The 26,807-nt window shown below is 42.5% G+C and overlaps 1 protein-coding gene across 2 annotated transcripts in view; it reads right to left on the bottom strand.

The window, feature by feature from the left end:
• Nucleotides 1-26,807, bottom strand: part of vps8 (VPS8 subunit of CORVET complex) — a 599,989-nt gene that overhangs the window by 204,162 nt on the left and 369,020 nt on the right. The window lies entirely within an intron of this gene.

Raw genomic sequence — 26,807 nt, 5'->3', positions numbered from 1 at the left:
CACTTCCGTCCCTGATGAAACAATGGCTGCATTAAATTATCACAACCATTTTGGTGTATTTTTGAACTGTATAAAGGAGGTAGTGAGAGACATGGCTCTCAGCTACAAGAGTCAGAAACAGCCCCCACCCCTTCGAGCAACAGCCCTGCAAGAATTCTCTCAGGTTGGCAATCCTGGAAGAGAAATGGCAGTGAATGAAACACTTCTGAGTCATAAAGACTTGAAACATTTCCTCAGTTCCTCTTACCACTGACACTGCCAGATCGGCAGAGGTTTTCCAGCATTTTCTGTATTTCTATCTCACACAGACTGATTTGAAATTTCATCTTTCAGTTTTTTTAAACCTTTAATATTTGTATTTTAGTTAATAACCTTGTCATTTTTGTTTTATTAAATAATTTTCAGCAGTAGTTTTGTCAAACACTAACCTTTGTCTTGCTCAAGACTGAAGTATGTCTAGTGGGTTAATTTTTAATTAAACCACTCAAATTAAAATGAAAAAAATAACATGCACACAAACTCTTAACTTACAGACCACTTGGAGGAAATTCCTTTTACCTGGTCATGGCAATGTGTTTTAACTTGTCTTACAGATATAATCCTGGTTTGTCATATATCTTAGAAGTAGGTAGCTGAAGGGAGGCAACGGGAAATGGCTTCACAGCACTACTTGGGGGCCAAGAGGTAAACCCACACCCCCACTTCCCCAGGATCAAAGCCCAATCATTTCAGCAACAGAGAATGATGTCAGTCACAAGGATGAGCGCAGCTTGAGTTACTATGAAACCACAGAATCCCTACAGTGCAGAAGGAGGCCATTTTGCCCATCAAGTCTGCACCAACAACAATCCTGCCCTAGGCTCTATCCCCTTAACCCTACATATTTACCTATTAATCCCTCTAACTTATGCATCCCAGGGGCACTAAGCATGGCCAATGCACCTAACCCGCACATCTTTGGAGTGTGGGAGGAAACCAGAGCACCCGGAGGAAACCCATGCAGACACAAGGAGAATGTGCAAACTTCACACAGACAGTGACCCAAGCTGGGAATTGAACCCAGGTCCCTGGAGCTGTGAGGCAGCAGCGCTAACTGCTGTGTCACCGTGCCACCCAGGGTGCTTTAGGCTTCAGAGCTATTCCCTGAAGAGAAAAATTCTCTGTGAGAGAAGAATTCATCAGAATAACAGCAGATGTCCACTTTGCATGTTTAAGTATTAGAGCATTCTCAAATCGGAATGCCATACAACAGTCACAGCTACTCAGCAGTTCTAAGATGGAGACCAATATATTTAAAAACTGAGATTGGCTCTCATTGCACCAGCAATACTTCATAAAAAATAACCATCTCTTTAGTGGGATAAGTTAATTGGGAACATGTCTGAGTGTGTTGATATCAGGCTTGAGAGCTTTGTAACAGCTCTCATTGTTTCAAGGGCAAAACCTGCAGATAAAACAGTCTGGGGGCCAATCCATGAGGCTTGAGGATTTATCGTAATCGGTTTTCATTCTAACCTGCTGTCCGCCCAAGTGAAGCCTTCAATTTCGAACTGCTGGTCTCGTCAGCATCAGGCCTCAGTTAAATCCTGGGATGAAGGGCACTAAGGAGAAGATGATGCCTGTGGGGGTTGGAAGCAATCCTGCTCCTGTGTATTTTAGGGAAGGACTGGGGTCAGGAGGGCAGTGAGTGGATTCCTCCTCTGGGACAGTGGGGAGGAAGGGTATTCCTAATTCTATCTCCTTTGGCTCCAATTTATAAATGAAAATGTCTTCACAGCTGATCTTTGATCAACAGTCACTGAAAATTCCTGAGCAAGGGGGGCATGTTGGCTCAGCTTATTGGAGGTAAGGGGTCCCCAACCGCCCAGGATGCACAAAAAGGTGGTCCCATGAATTTGACAGTGGGAAAACCCCAGCAGAGAACAGGCTCAGGAACCAATAGGTTTTCTACATGTACAATACCAGATAATTAGAAAAATGCAAACCAACTTCAGCCCTGGGTGGGTTTCTCCAATCTCGCCCGTGGCCGTCCCGCTGCCAGTGACAACAGTGAACATGGTTCTCAGCCAAAACTCTACTCACTGCAGTGGCACCAGAGAATTCCAGTGAAGGATGAGGTCAGAGATTTTGGTGCCTTTTCTTCACATACCATTTATACCCAGGAACAAAAAACATTTGAATATTGCTGAAGAAATACACCTTGAGTAAGCTTTTCATCTAACACTTAGCAGGACAATCTTAAATTGGTTGTCAGCACTAATTGTCAATTGGACACACATTGTGGTTCATTTGCATGTACTGGAAGCTACATATATTAACGCACATGCTGGTTTTTTGCAGACAGGAAGAACCTGTCCACATTGCAACTGTTTCAGCTATATAAAGTAAGTTATAGAATCATAGAACCCTACAGTGCAGAAAGAGGCCCTTCGGCCCATCGAGTCTGCAGCAAACACAATCCCACCGCAGGCCCTACCCCCATATCCCTACATATTATACCCACTAATCCCTAAAACCTACGCTTCCCTGGACACGAAGGGGAATTTCTTAGCATGGCCAATCAAGCTAACTCGCACATCTTTGGACTGTGGGAGGAAACTGGAGCACCAGGAGGAAACCCACGCAGACACGAGGAGAATGTGCAAACTCCACACAGACAGTGACCTGAGCTGGGAATTGAACCCAGGACCCTGGAGCTGTGAAGCAGCAGTGCTAACCACTGTGTTACCGTGCCGCCCCTGAATCACTAAACCTACAGTGCAGAAGGAGGCCCTTCAGCCCATCGAGTCTTTACCGAACACAATCCCCACTGCAGGCCCTACCCCCATATCCCTACATATTATATCCACTAATCCTAAAACCTACGCATCCCTGGACACTAAGGCGCAATTTCTTAGCACGGCCAATCAACCTAACCTGCACATTTTTGGACTGTGGGAGGAAACCGGAGTACCCGGAGGAAACCCACACAGACATGAGGAGAATGTGAGAACTCCACACAGACAGTGACCCGAGCCGGGAATCGAGCCCAGGACCCTGGAACTATGAAACAGCAGTGCTAACCACTATGCTACCGTGCCGCCCAGTCATAGCCATTCTCTGGTTCATTCCACAGTTCAATGCCTTGACTAATCAGAGTCAAGCTGCCTAACTTAAGTTTCAAAGACTGCTTGGTGGTTAACTGTCAGTAACCATCAACTTTTGCTTTTTCCATGAAAATGCTTCTACTAGAGTCCACTTGCTAGCAAATCAACAGATTTTTCTCATACAGTATAAAATTGCTGCTTCTCTTGACATTGGTATCCTGATGAGTGCAAACCAAAAAGCTTCAACAAAATGTGTTTTTTCAGCAATACTCAAGTTCTGTGCCCTCAAACAACAAGCATATTCTGAATTACCAGTTCTACCTGGTGCAATTGCAACTTTATTCAACATGAGAGATGTGCAATAACAAGATAGGGAGCTTTGCTCATCTGGCTAACACTTAACAAATGAGCCTGTGAGAAAAAAAGTCAGCTTATTGGCCAAGTTATTGATAAAATATTGGCTCTTCCTTAATTTTCTGCTGCATGGATATTTTTAACTTCTGCTGATAGTTGTGTAATAAAGATTTAATCAATCTGAATACTGCCATGTGTTAGAGTCTCGAATGAGCATCACTCATTGCTCAATTAAACATGCATCAGTATGTTGCAAGTTTACTATCTTCTTGATAAACTACAAATGGTCAATGCTTAACCTGAAGCAACATAATGATTCAGAGAAGTAGAACTCCTAACCATAAACACCACACATCTAGCACAACACCAGGCCATAGTATCAAACTTGCAGTCAATTACCCGATCAGTTCCAGTTCTGATGAAAGGTCATCAACCTGAAAAGTTAACTCTGTTTCTCTTTCCACTGCAACAGTTTGAGTACTTTCAGCATTTTTTTGTTTTTATTACACAGTTAGATGATGTCTTGCTTTCCGTTCATGGAATTCCCCATAGAAAATGGACAGGAATTCAGGACATTCTCTATCAATGGTATGTTTTGTCTGTATAGTGTGCAAGAAACAATACTTTTCACTGTATGCTAATACATGTGACTATAATAAATCAAATCAAACTTCACCATCTGACATGATTCCCCAAAATGTACAGCATTGTGATAGTAATCATGTGTGACCATACATAGAACATAGAACATAGAACATAGAACACTACAGCACAAACAGGCCCTTCGGCCCACAAGTTGCGCCGACCACATCACCTACCAACCTACAGACCTATCTATAACCCTCAATCTCATTAAACCCCATATACTCATCCAGAAGTCTTTTAAAAGACCCCAGCGAGTTCGCCTCCACCACCACTGACGGCAGCCGATTCCATTCACTCACCACCCTCTGAGTGAAAAACTTACCCCTAACATCACTTCTGAACCTCCCTCCCCGCACCTTAAATCTGTGTCCTCTTGTAGCGACCATTTCAAACCGGGGAAATAGCCTCTGAGAGTCCACCCTATCTATTCCTCTCAACATTTTGTAAACTTCTATCAGGTCGCCTCTCAACCTTTGTCTCTCCAGGGAAAAGAGTCCCAGCTCCCTCAACCTAACTTCATAAGGCATGCCTCCCAGTCCAGGCAACATCCTTGTAAATCTCCTCTGCACCCTTTCAATAGCTTCTACATCTTTCCTATAGTGAGGCGACCAGAACTGCGCACAATACTCCAAATGAGGCCTGACAAGGGTCTTATAAAGTTCCAGCATTACCTCCCGACTCCTAAACTCAATCCCTCGATTAATGAAGGCCAGTACACCATACGCCTTCTTGACCACCTCCTCCACCTGCGAGGCCGATTTAAGAGTCCTGTGGACCCGGACCCCAAGATCCTTCTGCTCCTCAACACTACTCAGACTTCTGCCCTTAATAGTGTACTCGTTCATCCCGTTGGTTCTGCCAAAATGGACGACAACACATTTATCCGCGTTGAAGTCCATCTGCCACTTCTCCGCCCAGTCCTGCATCCTATCTATGTCCTGCTGCAACTTTTGCCATCCTTCCAGATCATCCACAACACCACCGACCTTCGTGTCATCAGCGAACTTACTTACCCATCCCTCCACTTCCTCATCCAGGTCATTTATGAAAATGACAAACAACAAGGGTCCCAGAACAGATCCTTGAGGCACTCCGCTGGTGACTGACCTCCATTCAGAAAAAGCCCCATCCACAACCACTCTCTGCCTTCTGCAGGCAAGCCAGTTCTGGATCCACAAGGCCAAAGGCCCTTGGATCCCATGCCCTCTCACCTTCTCAAGAAGTCTTGCATGGGGGACCTTATCAAACGCCTTGCTGAAGTCCATGTACACTACGTCCACGGCACTTCCTTCGTCAATGTGTTCAGTCACATTATCGAAGAACTCAACTAGGCTTGTAAGGCACGACCTGCCCTTGACAAATCCATGCTGACTATTCCTGATCATGTCAAACCTCTCCAAATGTTCGTAAATCTTGTCCCTCAGAAGCCTCTCCATCAGCTTACCAACCACTGAGGTCAGACTCACCGGTCGGTAATTTCCCGGGCTATCTCTGTTCCCTTTCTTAAAAATAGGAACTACATCCGCAATCCTCCAATCCTCTGGAACCTCTCCCGTCTCCATTGACGACGCAAAGATCATCGCCAGGGGCTCTGCAATCTCTTCCCTCGCCTCCCACAATATCCTGGGGTACATCCCATCTGGTCCCGGCGACTTATCTACCTTGATAGAATTCAAAAGTTCCAACACATCCTCCTCCTTAATATTCACGTACTCAATCCTTTCCATCTGCTGCAAATCCATAACAAAACAAAATCAACATAACATAACAAAAACAAATACAGTTCCCTGTTCCCAAGAACACCATTTTCATGGTCAGTAAGGGCTTTCATTCCAATGTTATGAAGCTGGTTTATGCTTCAGACACATTAATGTCTCCTTCTGGGAAGATGCCATGATTCATTTAATTGATGGCAATTCATCATGTTTGAAAGATCTTCAGGAGTGAATGTGGGGTAAGAGGCAGGACTCATCCATCAGAGAAATGACAGAGGCAAGAGCTGCAGCAGCATAGCGAGGTGCACACTGTCATCTCAGTCTCAATCAAACAAATCTTCAACAAGCCCAAGGATTAGACGTGTGGACTAATGGGAGAAATGCTACAGTACTGTCTGGCAAAGCTGTCTAAAATATCTACTGGCTGCTATTTTCTACTTTATCTGCAAATGAGCCTTACCATGGGCCAGACAGATAAAGGCATGCAGTACCAACTAACCACAGATGAACCCAAGAACCACAAGGCATGTCGACCCAGAGAACCAGCCTTGCAATCAGAGCGATAGCAATTCTCTAATGGAGAAGCACTTTGGATTTGGTGCACAGAAATATCAAAGAATAACAGTCTTGTCTGTATATGCCTAATTATCTAGCATAGCAAGAATGGCCAAACATGTCAAAAATCCCACATTTTGTTATAAAACATACAGGTATATGGTCGAATATCTTATAGTGTGGAGTTTGCACATGAACTCCGCGTCTGTGTGGATTTCCTCCGGGTGCTCCTGTTTCCTCCCACACTCCACAGATGTGCAGATTATGTGGATTGGCCATGCTACATTGCCCCTTAGTGTCCCAAGGTGTGTAGATTAGGGGGATTAGTGGGATAAACACATGGGGTTATGGGGATAGCCTGGGCAAGATTCTCTGTTGGACGGGCTGGCTGACCTCCTTTTGCATTGTAGGGATTCTATAAAGTATTTTCACTTTGTCTATGGAAAGGTGACCATTTTCTCCCCTTGTTCGATTGCAGATCATCTTTCAGAAAAAGCAGCAGCATGTTAGGAATCGCTGCTTCTGAAATTCTGTCCCTTTGGCTCTTTAGTATTTCCAGAGGGTTACAATCTGGGAGCGTTCTGCTAACTTTTGAGAGATGCCCTTGTGAGATCACCTTATTGTGCTGCCAGCTCAGCAAAAATGGAAAGGGAACATAGTGCCAACCCTGACTCTTAAAGGGGCATTAAGGAGCAGCCAAATCAATAAGGTGAAAGGGTAAATGTCACCACTCAGCAGCAGCAGCAGCAGAAAGCTTTTCAGAGCTCTCTCCCATGGCAGGCAGCACCTTTATGGATCACCTGTGATCATTCCAACTCTGCCATAATTTTTTTTTACAGGCTATTCAAACGAATTTTTCATCAATGGCCATGACAAAATCTGTTAATCTCAGAAACCCCTGTGAAATGTCATTCTTGCAGTGACATTACCTAACAATTGCAAAACTGGAATCACCCTTAGTTTATTTATGTAAAAGAAAATCCAATAAGTGATTTAAAGGTGAGAATTATCTTTGGTCTGCCCAATATGTGATGCCACAGTTTAAAAAAAGGAGGTAGACAAAAGACAGATAACTATAGGCCGGTTAGTTAACTTCAGTAGTAGGGAAAATGTTCAAATCTATCATCAAGGAAGAAATAGCGAGACATCTGGATATAAATTGTCTCATTGGTAAGATGCACCATGGGTTCATGAAGGGAAGGTCATGATTGACTAATTTGGTGGAATTCTTTCAGAACATTACATGTGCAGTGGACAATGAGGAACCTGTGGATGTGGTGTATCTGGACTTCCGGAAGGCATTTGACAAGGTGTCACAACAAAGGCTGCTACTTAAGATAAAGGTGCATGGCACTACGGGGAATGTATCAGCATGGATAGAGGATTGATTAACTAACAGAAAACAAAGAGTGGGGGTAAATGGATGTTTTTCTGGTTGGTGATCAGTGACGAGTGGGGTGCCTCAGGGATCAGTGTTGGAACTGCAATTCTTTACGATTTACATAGATGATTTGGAGTTGGGGACCAATTGTAATGTGTCAAAGTTCACCAACGACACTAAGATGGGTGGCAGAACAAAGTATGCAGAGGACGCTGAAAGTCTGCAAAAGGATACAGATAGTCTAAGTGAGTGGGTGAGGGTCTGGCAGATGGAGTACAATGTTGGTAAATGTGAGGTCATCCGTTTTGATAGGAATAACAGCAAAATTGATTATTATTTAGATGATAAAAAATTGCAACATGCTGCTGTGCAAAGGGACCTGGGTGTCCTTGTGCAGGAATCTCAAGGAGTTAGTTTGCAGGTGCAGCAGGTAATTAAGGAGGCAAATGGAATTTTGTCCTTTATTGTGAGAGGGATGGAGTTTAAAAACAGCAAGGTTATGTTGCAGCTGCAAAAGGTGCTGGTGAGGCCACACCTGGAGTACTGTCTACTGTTTACTTAAGAAAGGATATACTGGCACTGAAAGAGGTGCAGAGGAGGTTCCTTAGTTTGATTCCCGAGTTGAGAGAGTTGGCTTGTGAGGAGAGACTGAATAGGCTGTGGCGATACTCGTTGGAATTCAGAAGAATGAGGGGAAATCTTATAGAAACACATAAGATTATGAAGGGAATAGATAAGGTAGAAGCAGTGAAGTTGTTTCAGTGAAACTAGAAGTAGGGGGCATAGCCTCAAAATAAAGGGAAGCAGATTTAGGACTGAGTTGAGGAGGAATTTCTTCACACAAAGGGTTGTGAATCTGGGGAATTCCCTGTCCAGTGAAGCAGTTGAGGCTACCTCATTAAATGTTTTTAAGGCAAGGATAGAAAAATTTTTGAATAGCAAAGGAATTAAAGGTTATGGTGAGCAAGCAGGTAAGTGGAGCTGAATCCACAAAAAGATCAGCCATGATCTTATTGAATGGAGCAGGCTCGGGGGCTAGATGGCCTAGATGGCTCTTAGTTCTTATGTTTTTATATGACAGTTTCATTTTCCATTACGAACCCAAGGTTAAGCAAACAAGGTCCAAAGGAATCTTGCCTTTGAACATAACAGGGAATAAATCACAGTTATATTGTATTAGTTTTATTGGCAGCAAAATAAAGATGTTGTCAGAAGCTGATGGCAATGGGAGATAAATGGACAGGACAGAGTTGATATAGGCAGTTACTAGAGGTGGAGAGGATATCAAAGAAAAAGGTGCAAGATTAAATTTAAGAATGTTTTTGATAAAGCACTATTGAGCTCTGAAATTTACTCTGAGATTGACTGACTGAAGCCAAGACCACAGGGGTAACTTTAACCTAAGGTGCCAAGTGAGAAAAATAAAACATGTGCCAGCTTCCTCCTGGGCAAGTTAGATTAAAATGGCGCTTCCAATTAGCATGGACAGAGAATTGATTAGCTAACAGGAAGCTGAGAGTAGGGATAATGGATGATTTTGGCAAGCTATAACTAGTGGAGTGGCATAGGGATCAGTGCTGGGGTCTCTACAATCTATATCAATGCTTTGGATGAAAGGACCAAAAGTACAGTTGCTAAATTTGATGAAGACACAAAGATAGGTAGGTAGAGTAAGTTATGAAGAGGACATGAGGAGTTTGCAGTGGGATATTATAGTGTTTAAGTGAGTGTGCAAAAAATTCACAGATGGCGTAAAATGTGGGAAAATGTGAATTCAGCTACTTTTGCAGGAAGAATAGAAAAGCTGGATACTACCTAAATAGAAACCTGACAGGGTAGCTGTTGAGAGAATTTTTCCCTTTATGGGAAAGACTAGAACTGAGGACAGAATTTAAAAATAATGGGCCTCTCACTTAAAGTAGAGTTGAGGCGCGAGTCTGTGGAACTCTCTTCCTCTGAGAGCAGTGGAGGCAAGGTGACTGGGCATTTAAAGGCAGTGTTAGATCAACACTGTTCTTGATCAACAAGGGAGTCAAAGGTTATCAGGGGTAGACAGGGAAGTACAGTTGATAACACAATCAGATCATCCACGATCTTATAGAAACACAAGATAAGGGCAGGAAGAGGCCATTTGGCCCTTCGAGCCTGCTTTGCCATTCATTACGATCATAGCTGATCATCCAACTCAACAGCCTAATCCTGCTTTTTCCCCATAACCTTTGATCCCATTTGCCCCAAGTGCTAAATCCAGCTGCCTCTTGAATGCATTCAATGTTTTGGCATTAACTAATTCCTGTGGTAATGAACTCCACAAGTTCACCACTCTTTGGGTGAAAAAATATCTCCTCACCTCTATCCTACATGGTCTACCCCAAACCCTCAGGCTGGGCTTATCAAAGAGTTGAACAGGTTTGAGGGCCAAATGGCCTCCTGCTGCTCCTAATTGTACATTTGCATTTAATATCAGCATTTAAGGAAAGGGATATGGATATGGGAACAAAATGGCTCAGGGCATTAGAATTATAGCTTGTGTGGAAGAAAAATATCAATGTTGCCTTGAACTCTGAACTTTGCGAGATGATTCCTGTTTTAAAATGTACTTTAACTCAAAGTAAAACAGATCGTTCTGAAAATGGTGGTGCCCATTTGATTTCAGGTTGCCACAGGATGGGAGTTTACAGAGAGAAAGTCAAATAAAAATGTCCCAAGATGTTGATAGTACTTCCTACAGAAGCTCTCAGAATGGAGAAATGGTTGCTGCTGAGAGGCAGGGAGGAGAAAATTGCAACTCTCTCAGGAACAGGTCTTCATTGTGGTGTAGTAATGATGAAAAATAGGAGTGAAATTATTGATGTGGAAAACAGTTTTACAGAGATTAGACAGAAACCTGTAGAATTCTGGATTGTCAGGATTGTGGTAACCTGAGGGAAAGGGGAATTCTCTGACATTCGCTGTGCCGGGGATAATCAAATCTGGAAAATTCAGGTGGCGTGGAATGATTGCCAAAAGATACAGGAAATTTCAACATGGTATGCCAGGGAGCAGTGAGCCTCTGCTGTAGAACGAAGAGTGAATTTGGGATTGTCCCTTTAATGCTATGTATCTGCATGGTATAGAGTAAATATGTTTTGTAATATATATTCTGGTGGCTTTAGTTAGTTCATTAATTTACCTTTTCTGATGTTTGATGAATCAGTTCCCTGTTAATTAATGTCTGATTTATGTTGATTTCAGTTTGTTTGTTATGGTAAAACTCTTTAAAAGTGAAATTTTCTCCTTCGCTTTTTTCATTGGCTTGTAGGAATTTCTCTCTTAAAAAGTTTTCTGACTCTATCGGGATTATAACAGCAAGATGGAACTTCGTGTTGAATGAGCCTTCTCTGTTTTACAATTCCATTTCATTCATAAAATGCAAGCTCCTTCTCCTGATATTGATTTCCGATAATGGTTCTAAAGCTTCCACAACATTAACAGCCTGAATAACATTTAAAATTGATAAAATTACAATTCAATGACTAGCTTATGAACTGTGTTTGGAACATAACATACATCCATTACTACTGCTCCAGTTTGTAAAATATTGGTGAAAACAGAAATGTCTCAGAATTTCAAACACTATAGTCGACAGGTTTATTCTCCAGCCTGTAAATCCTGCAACTATGACACAACAAGTGTCCAGGGTTCCTGTGATTAATGTAGTCAGTTGATTTGAGTTCAAAAAATGTTCTGATCTCGAGCCCAGTAAGAAATATTTGTAGTATAGTACTACGAATAAATAATGATATAGTCTATAGTCACTATATTAAATATTATTGATATAAGAATTCTGGTTTATCTTAGGAAAAATATCACTTCAAACAACTGGATTTAAAAACATTTCTCTTCCAGTAGAGCAATTAACTGTGGAAAGAAACTCAAGTGGTAGGAAGGTTATAAAACTTTACCTAATAGTTGGATGCTGTTCAGTTACTGTTACAAAAATGGCATTCTGGTTTGTTGGGTCAATAAAGACATTGACCAGTGATTTTCTGGCAAGCTTTTCAAAGCACCAAGCATTTTGGTGTGCCCACCCACCAAGTTCCATTATCTATCCATCTGAGTCCTTGTTGGCAATGTATATAACCTGAGATGTTCCTGTGTGGCTTGTAGCATGTGAGGGTACAATGCAGCATATGAATGTCAGGCATGAATCCTGTTTGACGGAAGCTGGTGGTAGGTGAGTGATGGGGAGTGTGGTGAATTGGGCAATATGAGGCTAATGGGACAGTATGTGCATCTGAAAATGCATTCGCTAACTTTGACCAATTGTATGAGGTCGCTGAATTTCTTACATCACTTAGGGGTAGGCTAACATTGACTTCCACAGCTATCTGTCTTTTGACCATCCACCTGTAGGACTTGTTCCCCATGAGGATACAGACAGCTCTCGTCCTTTTCACTTTCTCCACCAATACTTCCGGGTCAATGTCTAAAAACCTCTGAGCCCCGCTCTCCCCTTTTGCGCCATTTCCACCTTCTCTAGGTCAGATTCTCTTTAACCATAGCTCCCAGCATCTACCCCAGATAATAGCCACTGCTGGTCTTGGTCCCCATCGCTGATACTTCCAACTAATCGAGCGCATGGTTGGCAACGGATGTACATGGACATGGTTCGAGTCTGCAGGCAATGTGTTCCCAGCATTTCAATCAACGGGCACAGGTTATCTCAGGTACTCAGAGTGGACATGCAGCAACAAAACTCCACGGCCTGGATCTCGGCTTCTCTTTCTGCAACTGGATCCTGAACTTCCTAACCCACAGATTGTAATCAGTAAGGATAGGCAACAATACCTCCTCAAAGATCAAGGTGTTACTGTTGTGGAAGGACCTCAGCCCCCTACTATATTCCGTATACACCTCCAATTTGATTTTCAAGTTTGCCGATGACATCACTGTAATGGGTTGGATCTCAAACAATGATGGGACTGAGTTCAGAAATGAGATAGAGAATCTGGTGAACTGGTGTGACGACAATAATCTCTCCCTCAGTATCAACAAAACAAAGGAGGTAGTCGACTTCAGGAAGCGTAAAGGAGAACATGCCCCTGTCTACATCAACATGGATGAAGTAGAAAGGGTTGTTTTTAGGTTTCTAGATCACCAACAACCTGTCCTGTTCCCTCCACAGTTAAGAAAGCCTACCAACTCTTCTATTTTCTCAGAAGACTAAGGAAATTTGGCATGTCAGCTATGATTTTTATAACTTTTACAGATGCACCATAGAAAGCATTCTTTCTGGTTGTAAAACAGCTGGGGATGGCTCCTGCTCTGTCCAAGACCGTAAAAAAGTAGCCAATCCATCACGCGAACCAGTGTCCCATCCATCGACTCTGTCTACACTTCCCGCTGCCTCGGCAAAGCAGCCAGCATAATCAAAGACCCCACACACTCCAGACATTCTCTCTTCCATCTTCTTCTATCGGGAAAAATATACAGAAGTCTGAGGTCACGTACCAATCGACCCAAGAACAGTTTCTTCCCTGCTGCCATCAGACTTTTGAATGACCCTACCTCATATTAAATTGATCTTTCTCTACACCCAACTATGACTGTAACACTACATTCTGCACTCTCTCGTTTCCTTCTCGATGAATGATATGCTTTGCACAAGAAACAATACTTTTCACTGTATGTTAGTACATATGGCATTAGTTAATCAAATCATTAAAATCAAGATACCTGCTAACAAGTTTTGGTCTCCTTACATTAGGAAGTGTTACTTCAGAGGAAGTGTAATCGAAGTTCACTGGACTGATTCCTGGAACAAGTTGATTTTTTATGAGGGGAACCTGAGTAATCAAGCCTATATTCCCCAGAATTTAGAAGAATAAGCGACCAAATTGAAGTATTAAAAATTCTCGTGGAATTTGATGGGTTGGTGCTGGGAGCACACTTTTCCCAGCTGGAGAGACTGGAACTTGGGGTCACAGATTCAGGATAATGGCTCGACCACTGAGAATTGAGATGAAGAGGAACTTCTTCATTCAAAAGATTATGAACCTTTAGGATTTTTTGCTCAGAAGGGTTATGGACATTCAGCTGTTGAGCACATTCAAGGACAATAGATTTTTGGGCAGCAATTTCCAGCCTTTTCCTTGATGTGGATCACTAAGACCGACATCAGAAGCTTCTGCAGACCACAACTTACACAAACTGTTTTAAACATTTAGTTTACACGGCTTATAGCTGACAGGAGTTAAACTTCTACATCAATGGTATTAAAAACATTCCTTCCTCACATAAGATTGATTTATTGGATGCTTGGCCCTATCTATAGAAATTCCGTTTCGTGTTAACTGCAAAGTGCAATATAAAATATTTGAAACCATATCAAGATCCTGCTGCTGAATGTTAGACTTTTGATAAGGAAAGGAGCTGGCGTGAGCCATTTGGCCTCTCAAGCCTGCTTCATTATTCAGTAAGATTATAGCTGCTAGCACTATCCCAATTACCTTTAATTCCTTTAGAACAATATCTCCTAATCTGTGGTCGCTGTGGGGAAAAAAAAATACAATTACGTGTCCCTGGTATGTATAATACCAATTTAACATTATTCCAGCCTTTCCAGTTTGTGTGGAGTTTGTGTGTTCTCCCCCCTTATCTGTGTGGGTTTCCTGTGGGTGCTCAGGTTTCCTCTCACAGTCCAAAGATAAGCGGGTTACTTTGATTCACCATGCTGAATTGACCCTAGTGTCAAGGGGATTAGCAGAGTAAAAACGTGGGGTTATGAGAATAGAGCCTGAGATGCGGTAGGTGCAGACTCGATGGGCTGAATGGTCTCCTTCTGCACTACAGGGATCCTATAAAAATTGGGTGTGCATCTCAGTAATGCTGGGCACAGCAATACCAAAGTGGATTCCCGTTTACACTGTCAAATCAGGATGATTCCAAACGTACAAACAACTTTAGAAGCCTGTCTTACAGATAGTCTTGTCGGGAATCCTTGCATGCTGACCTTTGAAGCGATTGCTGTGTCAGGAGGTGAAACTGCTTCTTTTGCTGCCAATTTCCACCTTGCCAGGAACCGAGACAACAAAGCGCTCTCTTTTACAGAATTTTTTAACTTCTCTTTGTAACGCTTTTTTCTAAGGTCTAATTTCAAAAGAAAGAATTCCTGCCAAAAATGATGAAGTTTCTTTGCCCTATTTCTGTAAAGTGCCAGTGTTCTAAGCATATCAGTTGAGGGCTAAACCATGTTTCTCAATGTGCTGTGGCAACTAAAATTCAGCAACATTACCTTGAGAAAAAAACAAAAATCATGAACCCACCAAAGGCAAAAAGCCTTAAGGATTAGCATTAAAGCTTTGCATCGTAATTATACAAAGTTATTAAAAGTATAAAAATAATTAGTATACAGAAACGAATGATAAGATCAAGTTGATAAGACTGAAATGATTCTACCTCTCATCACAGAAGGTGATCACTTGCCCATCATGGGTATATTGATTAAAAAAAGTCATCTCACCTTCCAGCCTGCAGATTACAGAACTTCATGTGCACACACAAATACTTTCTAAATGACCTGAGAATTTGTGCTTCTGCCAGCTTTTCAGGCAGTGAGCTTCAGGCTTCCAGCACCTTTTGAACATGAATAAATTCTCAGCTCCCCTGAATTCCATACCTCTAGTTATTGACTTTGCTGCTAACTGAAATAGATCTTTCCTATCCACACTACCTAGGCCCCCAATTTAGCTCTCCTATCCTCTGTTCCAATGAAAACAACTTCAGTCCTCATAGCTAGAATTCTCCATTCCCAACATTGTACTGGTAAATCTTCTCTGTAGTGCTGTCACATTCTTTCAGTCATGAAATGGCCAGAATTGTATATTGTGCATTAGCCATGGACTATGTAGAGTTTTAACACTTCTATTCTTTTGTGAGATATGGATGTCACTAGCTGGGCCAACATTTATTGCCCACCTATAATTACCCTTGAGGGGATAGTTAGGAGTCAACCACATTGCTGTGCATATGAAGTTACAAAGGGTGGCAGGGTAGCACAGTGGTTAGCACTGCTGCCTCACAGTGCCAGGGACCCAGGTTCGATTCCCAACTTGAGTCAGTCTTTGCAAAGTTTGCATATTCTCCCCATGTCTGCATGGGTTTCCTCTGGGTGCTCCAGTTTCCTCTCACAGTCCAAAAGGCATGCTGGCTAGGTGCACTGACCATGCTAAATTCTCTCAGTGTACCCAAACAGGCGCCAGAGTGTGTCCACTAGGGGATTTTCACAGTAACTTCATTGCAGTGTGAATGTAAGCCTACTTGTGACACTAATAAATAAAAAAAACTTTATGGGGGCCAGATAAGGATGGCAAGTCTTTTTTTACAACAACCAATAATAGTTTCATGGTCGTCATTGGACTTCTAGTTCAAATTTCACCATCTGCTGTGGCAGGATTCAAATCTGGATCCCCAGACTATTACCCTGAATCTCTGGATTACTAATCCAGTGATAATACCTCTACACCGGTGCCTCTTTGCTCTTATATCCTGTGTTTCAGGTATTAAATTATCCTAGTATGCCTCTGTAACCACCTGATCTACCTGCCCAACTAACTTCAGGGATCGATGAACATGCACTTGCAGGTTGCTATACTTCCAAGCATCATCTTAATTATTGTAGTTTTGCATTGCTTAAATTGACATGCATGCTTCCCAAAAGGCCACCTAAGAACACTGAGCTGCACAATCCAACATCCTATGGAACAGTTGCAGTGTTGTAGATTTTGCCGTAAGATTTGTGGTTTAAGGATTCACACAGTTTGCCAGTAGCCTCACTGGTACTCAGGGCTCAGGTTGTGACTGGTTCCTTTGATATTCTGCCTCTGATCCTGGATATTTCTGGGACTGGCAACTTCACCTTCAACCTCCCATTGTTGTGGAAAGAAAATAAAGAGTTGCACTTGGATAGTGAATTTCACAACCTCAGGATGTTCCAAAGCACTTTACAGCCAATGAGAGACTTTGCTGTTGTAATGCAGGAAACAAGACAACCAATGTGCACACAGCAAGATCCCACATAGCAACATGATAATAACCTGCTCCCTGTCCCGCCTCTATCCAACCGGATATGGCCAGGTTGGTGTTGGGTTTGGGTCAGTTTGAGATTTAAACATTTTTAATGTCCCACCAACGCAACCCCATTTACTCTGGTCAAAATTAGCCCCATAGTTTCATTAGAAACGGACGTTGAAAAAACACCGCTCCCCTTTTAATATTCTAAAATCAAAAGCTCAATAAATGTAAGGTGCCTTCCAGCAATACCACAGCAGGAACTCACTCCAGGTAACATGAAAGTATCACTGCTGTGACTGATTTGACTGTTTGATGTCTTTATCTCATTTTTGCAGCAGTGAGCAATTTACAAGGTATAGCCATATCTATACTGACTAATGAAAGTGTGGAGCAGTGAGGAAAGTTGCTGAATGCAGAGAATATGACAGGTTACCTGTTAACTTTCAACCTGAAATAAATGGACCATAATTCACTGCTGATTGGAAGACAGGGCTTCAAATTGTACAAAATAAAATTAACACTGGCCAGCTTAAAAACAAGAATAAGGAGTAGGCCATTTGGCCCTTTGAGCCTGATCTGCCTTTTGATAAGATCATGGCTGATCTGATGTGGACTGAGCTCCACTTTCCTGCCTCTCCCATGAGTTTTACTCTTTTCATAGAATCCCTTCAGTGTAGGAGGCCACTTAGCCTATCGAGCATGTACAGACCATAATTCCACCCAGCCCCTATTCCCGTAACCCTCATTTACCCTGCCAGTTCCCCTGATATTAGGGTCAATCTAGCATGGCCAATCCAATTAACCTGCATGTTTTTCAGATGGTAAGAGGAAACCAGGGCACCTGGAGGCACTGGGAGAACGTGCAAACTCCACGCAGACAGTGATGTTGGGAATCGAACCCAGGTCCCTGGTGTCGTGAGGCAGCAGTGCTAACCACTATACCACCGAGCCGCCCACACAACAACACAGTAGGTAGCACAATTCTTTTGTCAATCAAAAGTCTTGAACATATTCAATGACCCCCCACTGCTCTCTGTGGGAGAATTCCACAGACTAACAACCCTCAGTGAAAAAACCATCTCTTCATCCCTATTTTAAGTGGGAGAACTTATTCTTAACCTGTATTTCCTAGTTCTCCATTTCCTCACAAGGGGAAACATCCCCTCAGTATCCAAGCTGTGAAGTTCCCTCAAATCATATACGTTTCAGTAAGATCACCTCTTTTTTCCAAACACCAATGAATATAGGCTCAGCCTGCTCAATCTTTTCTCATAAAATAAGACCCTAATCCCAGAAATCAATTGAGTGAAGCTTCTCTGATCCATTTTGAATGCAATTATATCCTGCCTTAAGTAAGGAGATTAAAACAGTACACAGTATTCCTGGAGGAGGCGATGGTGCAGTGGTACTGTTGCTGGATTAATAATCCAGAAACCCTGGGTAACGCTCTGGAGATCTGGATTCAAATCTCACCGTGGCAAATAGTGAAATTTGAATTCAGTAAAAATCTGGAAGTAAAATTAATTAGAATTAATTAATTAATTAGAATGACAAAGGCACCATTGTTAATTATCATAATAACCCATCTGGTTCACTAATGTCCTTTAAGGAAGGAAATCTACAATCCTGCTTCTGACTCCAGATACATTGCAATGTGGTTGACTCTGTAACGGCCTAGCACGTCAGTTCAAGGGCAATTAGCCTGAACATGCCCTGAATTAATAAAGGCCCCATACAGCTGCAGCAAAGTCAGACTTTGTACTTGCATCGCATGTGTTGATGGCTGTGGCTTCCAAAATTAAACACACTAATGTTCAGTAAAGTTTTAAGATTATTAGTCACAAATAAGGCTTACATTAACACTGCAATGAAGTTATTGTGAAATTCCCCACAGTCCGACACCTGTTCAGGACAACGCACCTAACCAGCATGTCTTTCAGACTGTGGGAGGAAACCCAAGGGGAAAACAAGCAAACTCCACACAGACAGTGATCAAAGCTGGGAATCGAACCCAGGTCCCTGGCACTGTCAGGCAGCAGTGCTAGCCACTGTGCTACCATGCCGCCCCATGTTCTGATCCACAGTGTTTGTGAAGCACGATATGTTCAGATGTGTACAGCAACATCACGAACTGTACTCGATTAACACAGTAAGCCGTCTCACAACACCAGGTTAGAGTCCAACCAGTTTATTTGATAGTAATCTCACAAGCTTTTGGAAATGGTGTTCCTTCGTCAGGTGTGTGGAAGGTTCTGATCAGAGAAGGGCATATAAAATCACACATTTTTACAGAATACTGATTAGAATGCAAGTCTTTACAGCTAACCTGTTATTCAAGTCTTAAAGATGCAGACAATGTGACTGGAGATAGCATTAGCATAGGTTAAAGAGATGTGCATCGTCTCCAGACAGGAGATTTTACAAGCCCAGGCAAGTCATGGGGGTTACAGATAGTGCGACATGAACCCAAGATCCCGGTTGAGGCCGTGCTCATGTGTGCGGAACTTGGCTATCAGTCGCTGCTCAGCGACTCTGTGTTGTCCTGTGTCGTGAAGGCTGCGTGGGAGAACGCTTACCCGAAGATCAGGGACAGAATGCCCGTGATCTCTGAAGTGTTCGCCAACAGGAAGGGAACAGTCTTGCCTGGTGATTGTCAAGTGATGTTCATTCATCCGTTGTTGTAGCGTCTGCATGGTCTCCCCAGTGTACCATGCTTCAGGACATCCTTTCCTGCAGCATATTAGGTAGATAACGTTGGCCGAGTTGCAAGAGTATGTGCTGTGTACCTGGTGGATGGTGTTCTCATGTGAGATGACGTCATCCATGTCGAGATCTGGCATGTCTTGCAGAGGTTGCTGTGGCAGGGTTGTGTGGTGTTCTGGTCACTGTTCTCCTGAAGGTTGGGTAGTTTGCTGCGAATGACGGTCTGTTTGAGGTTGTGTGGTTGTTTGAAGGCAAGAAGTGGGGGTGTGGGGATGGCCCTGGCGAGATGTTTGTCTTCATCAATGATGTGTTGAAGACTCCGGAGAAGATGTCGTAGCTTCTCCGTTCTGGGAAAAACTTCAAACAGACTGATAGCCAAGTTCTGCACACGTGAGCACGGCCTCAACCGCGATCTTGGGTTCATGTCGCATTATCTGTAACCCCCATGACTTGCCTGGACTTGTAAAATCTCACATACTGTCCTGTCTGGAGACAATACACATCTCTTTAACCTACGCTAATGCTATCTCCACTCACAATGTCTGCATCTTTGAGACTTGAGTAACAGGTTAGCTGTAAAGATGTGCATTCTAATCAGTATTCTGTAAACTGTGGGTGACTTTAAATGCCCTTCTCTGATCAGAACCTTCCACATACCGGACGAAGGAACACCGTTTCTGAAACCTTGTGAGGTTACTATCAAATAAACTGGTTGGACTCTAACCTGGTGTGGTGAGACTTCTTACTGTGTTTACCCCAGTCCAACGCCGGTATCTCTACATTATGTACTCGATTAATCCAGCATCAAAGCACAGTTAAAATAATTTGCAAATGCAGATTTGAAGGTTCAAACACCTCTCAAATTGTGTTTACATCAATACTAATTATTTCTTACAAATAGATTTGGAAGAAATTCTTTTTTTATATCACTGGTACCTGATGACCAGCGCACTGTGTCCTAATACAGTAATAATGCCCAATTAAAGGAAATATTTTAAAGTCTGTCAATGCCTTTCTATGCCTTCAAAATTATTAGTCTTCCTTCTTATAGGTGAAACAGATTCTTGAAATAGATTTACATTGTAGAGCGCTTATTGTATCCCCAAGATCTTCTTAAGGGTTTAACAATGGGTTATGTTATAAGTGAAGTCTTATACAAGCAGTGCCTGGGTATGACCCTCTCTCCCCTGAACAATGCATTCACCTGAGCTCTCCTAGGAGGTCTGTTTGCCAGGTGCACTCTATGGAAGACAAGTTGTGATTCACACCATTCTGTTGTCGCACCGTGAATGGATTTACTGACAGGGGTGATGATTCAGGTAGAGACTCCTGATAATGATATGTTAACAAATGCAAGTGATGTTCCCATGTTGAATGCTAGGAAACATGCCTGTCACTGATTTGGATGGGTGGGAAATAATTGCATCACACATTTGCATTGACGTAAAATGAAATTTGGCTGTTCTCATGATATTTTCAATTCTCTTCGCCAAACCAGCCCAATGTGATCAGGAGTAGGAGATCACAGCCAAGGATTCACATTTCATCCACTAAGGCCCACAACTGCATCGTAACTTCATCTCTCTCATGTGTAGAGATAAACTCGTTAACTCTTTCACATTATAGGTTGTCCCCATTCATTGAAGATGGGCAGTTTCCCACACACTCTAAGATATCACGCTATTATTCAAGCGACACTAGGGTGTCCTCTTCATGCCTTGGACAGCATTGCTCCTACAACTAACACCAAATAAAATTTAAAACTGACAAGTGGGAAACTTGTTATGCATAGATTAGTTTTTCACGTTTGTCTAAATTCTGAAATTTTTCATAGACCGACACTGGTCATTTTGGGTAGGAAGTGTGCCTGTCCTGAGTCAGGAGTTAAAACAGCTCAGTCTCCATATTTTACCAACAGCTGAGTTTCCAACTACTTTGGTTAACCCATTTGGAATTAAAATTGGAGGCAAAGTCCCAGATGTAACTGTAACTTACTGAAAAACCCATTGGCTAACTGACAAAGAACAATACAGCACATGAAACAGGCCCTTTGGCCCTCCAAGCCTGCGCTGCTCATGAGCCCAACTAGACCATTCATTTGTATCCCTCTATTCCCAGTCTGTTCATGTGGCTATCTAGATATGTCTTAAACGATTCCAGCGTGTTCGCCTCAACCACCTTGCTTGGCAGTGCATTTCAGGCCCCCACCACATTGTGTAAAATACGTTCCCCTGACATCTGTGTTGAACCTTGCCCCCCTCACCTTGAACATGTGACCCCTTGTGTTCATCACTTCCAACCTGGGAAAAAGCTTCACCCTATCTATGCCCTTCATAATTTTATACACCTCTATTAGGTCGCCCCTCATCCTCCTTCTTTCCAGGGAGAACAACCCCAGTTTACCCAATTTCTCCTCATAGCAGGCAACATCTTGGTAAACCTTTTCTGTACTTTCTCCAAAGCCTCCACGTCCTTCTGGTAGTGTGGCGACTAGAACTGGACGCAGTATTCCAAATGATGTAGACGTTGGCAGGGAAATCCCTAACACACTGAGTCCACTAGGAGGATGCTCAATACAATATTTAATAAAAAAGCACTTGTAAACATTACAATTAAACATAATAAAATTTCGTAACTTCCTATATATAACTTCCTACACAGTGCAGGTGTTTGTTGTATTTGATTTAGGTGTAATAGTTTGATCAGGGATAATGAAGTACCTATTTTCATTGCAACAAGAATACCATGCCTCAGTGCCAGAGCTGCAAAGAAGTTGCAGAAATTACATTTTTGCTGTTTAATGATGCAACGAGGGGGAAGACGGTCAAAGTGCAGTAACGTTACTGGATTAGCTATCCAGAGGCCCAGATTAACACTCTGGGGGCATTACCGCTGGTTACATTAAAAAACAAGGCTAGCATAAGTCACAAAAACAGAAAACGCTGGAGAAACTCGGCAGGTCTGACAGCATCTGTGAACAGAGAACAGAACCAACATTTTGAGTATCCAGACTCAAAATGTTGGCTTTATTCTCTCTCTGCTGTCAGACTTGGTGGGTTTCTTCAGCATTTTCTGTTTTTGTTTCAGTTTCAGTTTCCAGCATCTGCAGTATTTTGCCTTTAAGCTAGTTTAAGTGATGATGACTGTGACAGCGCTAATCAATTGTTATAAAAACTCATCTGGTTAACTAATGTACTAAATTTGTCATCCTTATTGAGTCTGGTCTACACGTGACTCCAGAACCATGATGATATGGTTGACTACCACACCTGCCCTCCACTACCCCCCATCATAAAACCGAGACAGCTTATCAAACTGTTCAGTTCAAGGGCAATTAGGTACAGGTAACAAACCTCCCCAGCACTGTTCACATCCCAGAAAAGACTTTTTTCAAAAATGAAATGCAGTGATGTTAACTGCATCAGAAAGCTTTATAAAACCGTTATTTCTTTGCTCCAGTTTGACGCTGTTACAATGAGAACAATGTGGCTCTTTATGACTTCCCCCCCCAGCACAGAAAACCAATTTTCTGTGTAAATAAAAACATCAACTAAATGGAAGCAAGAACAATGCTCTTATCTTTCATGCCTCGATGAGTAAAAGCAGCTCCGAGAAAGTATTTTGTGTTGTAATGTATGATTGCAATCTGTTTTTTCTTAGAACTCTGGTGCTATCAAAAACAAAGCAGTGCTTCCTGTATCAAATGTGATGGCTCCGGCTAACACAAGCTGGTGTTGAGAGTGAGCACACAGTTTTACTGTGTTCATTTCTGCTGCGAGTGGTGATTATCAGGGAAGCCATTCAGTCAAGCATTGCCTGATGTACATGAAATCAAACTGAGATAAGAGTTTTCCATCACACAGCATTATGAGTTACATTGATGCATTATACAAATGGAACATAACTCAGCGATATCACGGCAAGATAATCTGAACCTTCTGTTTCATTCAGCTTGGCTAAGCCTCTCAACATCTTTAAATTACCAGGTTCATAAGACAGCAGCAACCTGTCATGTACCACTCCGAACGTAAATCAAGCTAAACGTTCATCTGGTACTAGGAGATATTTTTCCATCCATATGCGGAATGCTACATTGAAATAGAACATAGAATATTACAGCACAGTACAGGCCCTTCGGCCCTCAACGCTGTGCCGAGCTATGTCCAATCCCAAGATCAAGCTATCCCCTCCCTATCATTCTGGTGTGCTCCATGTGTCTGTCCAATAACTGCTTGAAAGTTCCTAAAGTGTCCGATTCCACTATCATAGCAGGCAGTCTATTCCACACCCCAACCACTCTCTGAGTAAAGAATCTACCTCGGATATCCCTCCTATATCTCCCACCATGAACCTCAAAAAAGACAGTAGGACTAGGGGGCACAGCCTCAAGATAAAGGGGGGGCGGTTCAGAACGGAGTTGAGGAGGAACTTCTTCACTCAAAGGGTGGTGAATCTCTGGAATTCTCTGCCCGTTGAAGTGGTGGAGGCTGCCTCGCTAAATATTTTTAAGAAGCGGGTTGATGGGTTTTTGATAAGAGAAGGGATTAAGGGTTATGGGGAGAGGGCGGGAAAGTGGAACTGAGCCACGACAGATCAGCCATGATCTTATTGAATGGCGGGGCAGGCTCGAAGGGCCAGATGGCCTACTCCTGCTCCTATTTCTTATGTTCTTATGTTCTTATTGTTATGCCCCCTAGTAACAGACACATCCACCTGAGGAAATAGTCTCTGCACGTCCACTCTATCAATCCCTCTCATCATCTTAAAAACCTCGATTAAGCCGCCTCTCATCCTCCTCTGCTCCAAAGAGAAAAACCTCAGCTCCCTCAACCTTTCCTTATAAGACCTACCCTCCAAACCAGGCAGCATCCTGGTAAATCTCCTCTGCACTCTCTCCAATGCTTCCACGGCCTTCTTAGTGAGGTGACCAGAACTGAACACAATATTCCAAATGTGGTCTCACCAACTTCCGGCATTGTTGCAGCATAACCCCACGGCTCTTAAACCCAAACCCCCGTTACCTCCTGAAAGAATTCAATCAAGTTTGTGAGGCAGGACTTACACCTCACGAAACCATGCTGACTGTCCCGGATTAAACTGCATCTTTCCAAATGGTCATAAATCCTATCTCTCAGGACCCTTTCCATTAACTTACCAACCACTGAAGTAAGACTAACTGGCCTATAATTATCAGGGTTGTTCCTATTTCCTTTCTTGAAGAGAGGAATGAAGTAAGATGTGTGTATTATTAGACTGCAGCATACTCTACTGGTCCAGCTGTGCTGCCCCTAGGAGCTCACCTCAATGATATATTATTATTGCTATTTACATGATGATTGGTCAATGCATTTCCCAGCTGATTTCTCTCAGGATTGCTTTTTCTAGTTAGCTTAATGCTTGCCTTTCTCAAGATTCAAGACCAATATGTTCTTCCATGAAGGATTCTTAAGTAAAGCCCATTCACAGACATTTATTCATAAATGACAAGCCTGTGGGACCATTTAACCAACATATCTGACAGAAACTGGGCGGATGGTACTCAAAAACCAAACTTTTTTGCCCAACCCTAGTTACCGTTGACAAGGTGGTGGTGAGCTGCCTCCCTGAGCAATTCATATAACTGAGTTGCTTGCTGAGCCATTTCAGAGGGTAGTTGAGAGCCAACTGCATTGCTGTGGTTTTGGGGTTACAATTAGGCTGGACCAGGTAAGGACGGCAGATTTCAAAGAGTAATAGAATCCTTACAGTACAGGAGGCGGCGTTTCACCCCATGGAGTCTGCACCAGCCACCCACGCCCTATTCCCATAACCCCACATGTTTACTCTGCTAATCCCCCTGACATGGGAGTCAAATTTATAATGGCCAATCAACTTAATCCGTACAACTTTGGACTGCGGCATGGATAAATTGGGCCAAAGGGCTTGTTTCCATGCTGTAAACCTCTATGACTAATGGATAATTCTCGCCAAATCTTCCTACCCTGTTATGACAAAGTTATTGATTGAGAAAAATCTTGATCACAAAGTTAACATCAAAGCAACATTTAAACATGCAGATGGAATGAATAAAGTGCTGAGTTTTATAGCAATGAGCTAAAGTCACAAAGAAAACTCCTACCTCTGCTGGAAACTACCATCCAGCGGGCTTTCTTTAACACATTTATTTATTATTTTATTTCTATACTTTTTAAATCAATCCTCATTTCTAAAAATATTTGCATTTGAAGAGCATTTTAATGATAAACTATCTGTAAAACCATGTAGAAGCAGCACATCAGTGCAGGCTAGCTATACACACCATCACTTTATCACTTGCAGAGGTAAATGTTGCTGTGAATTCTGCTGTCATAGCCTTAGTACAGCTTCCCAAACCTTTCAGGAAATGGCAGCTCCCTAAGGGTTAAAGCAGCTGTTGTATGAAGTAAAAACAGACAGGATGAAATTCTTCAAATGAGTGGAAAATTAAATCACTTTAACTCCAAGGCCAGCCTTCTCAGGATTGCTCCTTTGCTTGCGCTGTTTTTCAGAATCTTTCAGAACAGACAGCTATTGACATGCAATTTCTACTATGTCACTATGAATCTTAGCATTCATTCAAACAGTCTTTATTAGCATTACTCAGCTGATTCCTCACTGAAGCTCTGTACAAAATTAAATGCTACTGAAAGGGAAAAAACCGAGAAATAAAGTTTTACGATGACCACAGAGTCCAATAACTTTTAAAAAGTATCGAAATTTTCAGTGGCCAACTGAAGAATTGCATGACAAGATTTCAAGTTTAACATGCTTACTGTAACAAACAAGCTAAAAACATCAACTAAACACTCTTTTGTAGGCAACTTAGATTCTAAACTACAGGAAATAAATTTGCTGTTTAATCTAGCATGACCACAGATCTCCATCTTCTGGCTATAATTTACACTGAGCCTTTAGCCATCATTCTCCAGGAACCAGAACCTGAATCATTTTCCAATTACTTCCTTTTTCCTTTCTCAGCTGTGTAACCTATAATCCCAGAACTGACTTTCGCTGTGAGGGTTACACAGAGATTCCTCCCCTCTAGAACAGGCTAGACAAAACCTTCCAGCCTCCTGGGTTGGGCAGCACGGTAGCACAGTGGTTAGCACTGCTGCTTCACAGCTCCAGAGACCTGGGTTCAATTCCTGGCTCAGATCACTGTCTGTGTGGAGTTTGCACATTCTCCTCATGTCTGCGTGGGTTTCCTCCGGGTGATCTGGTTTCCTCCCACAGACCAAAGATGTGCAGGTTAGGTTGATTGGCCATGCTAGAATTGCCCCTTAGTGTCCTGAGATG

The sequence above is a fragment of the Carcharhinus amblyrhynchos genome, chromosome 11 (genome assembly GCF_965287045.1).
Source record: "Carcharhinus amblyrhynchos chromosome 11, sCarAmb.v2.hapA, whole genome shotgun sequence".
Classification (NCBI taxonomy): Eukaryota; Metazoa; Chordata; class Chondrichthyes; order Carcharhiniformes; family Carcharhinidae; genus Carcharhinus; species Carcharhinus amblyrhynchos.
Note: the sequence above shows the minus strand (reverse complement) of the source record. Positions and strands in the feature narration are given on the sequence as shown.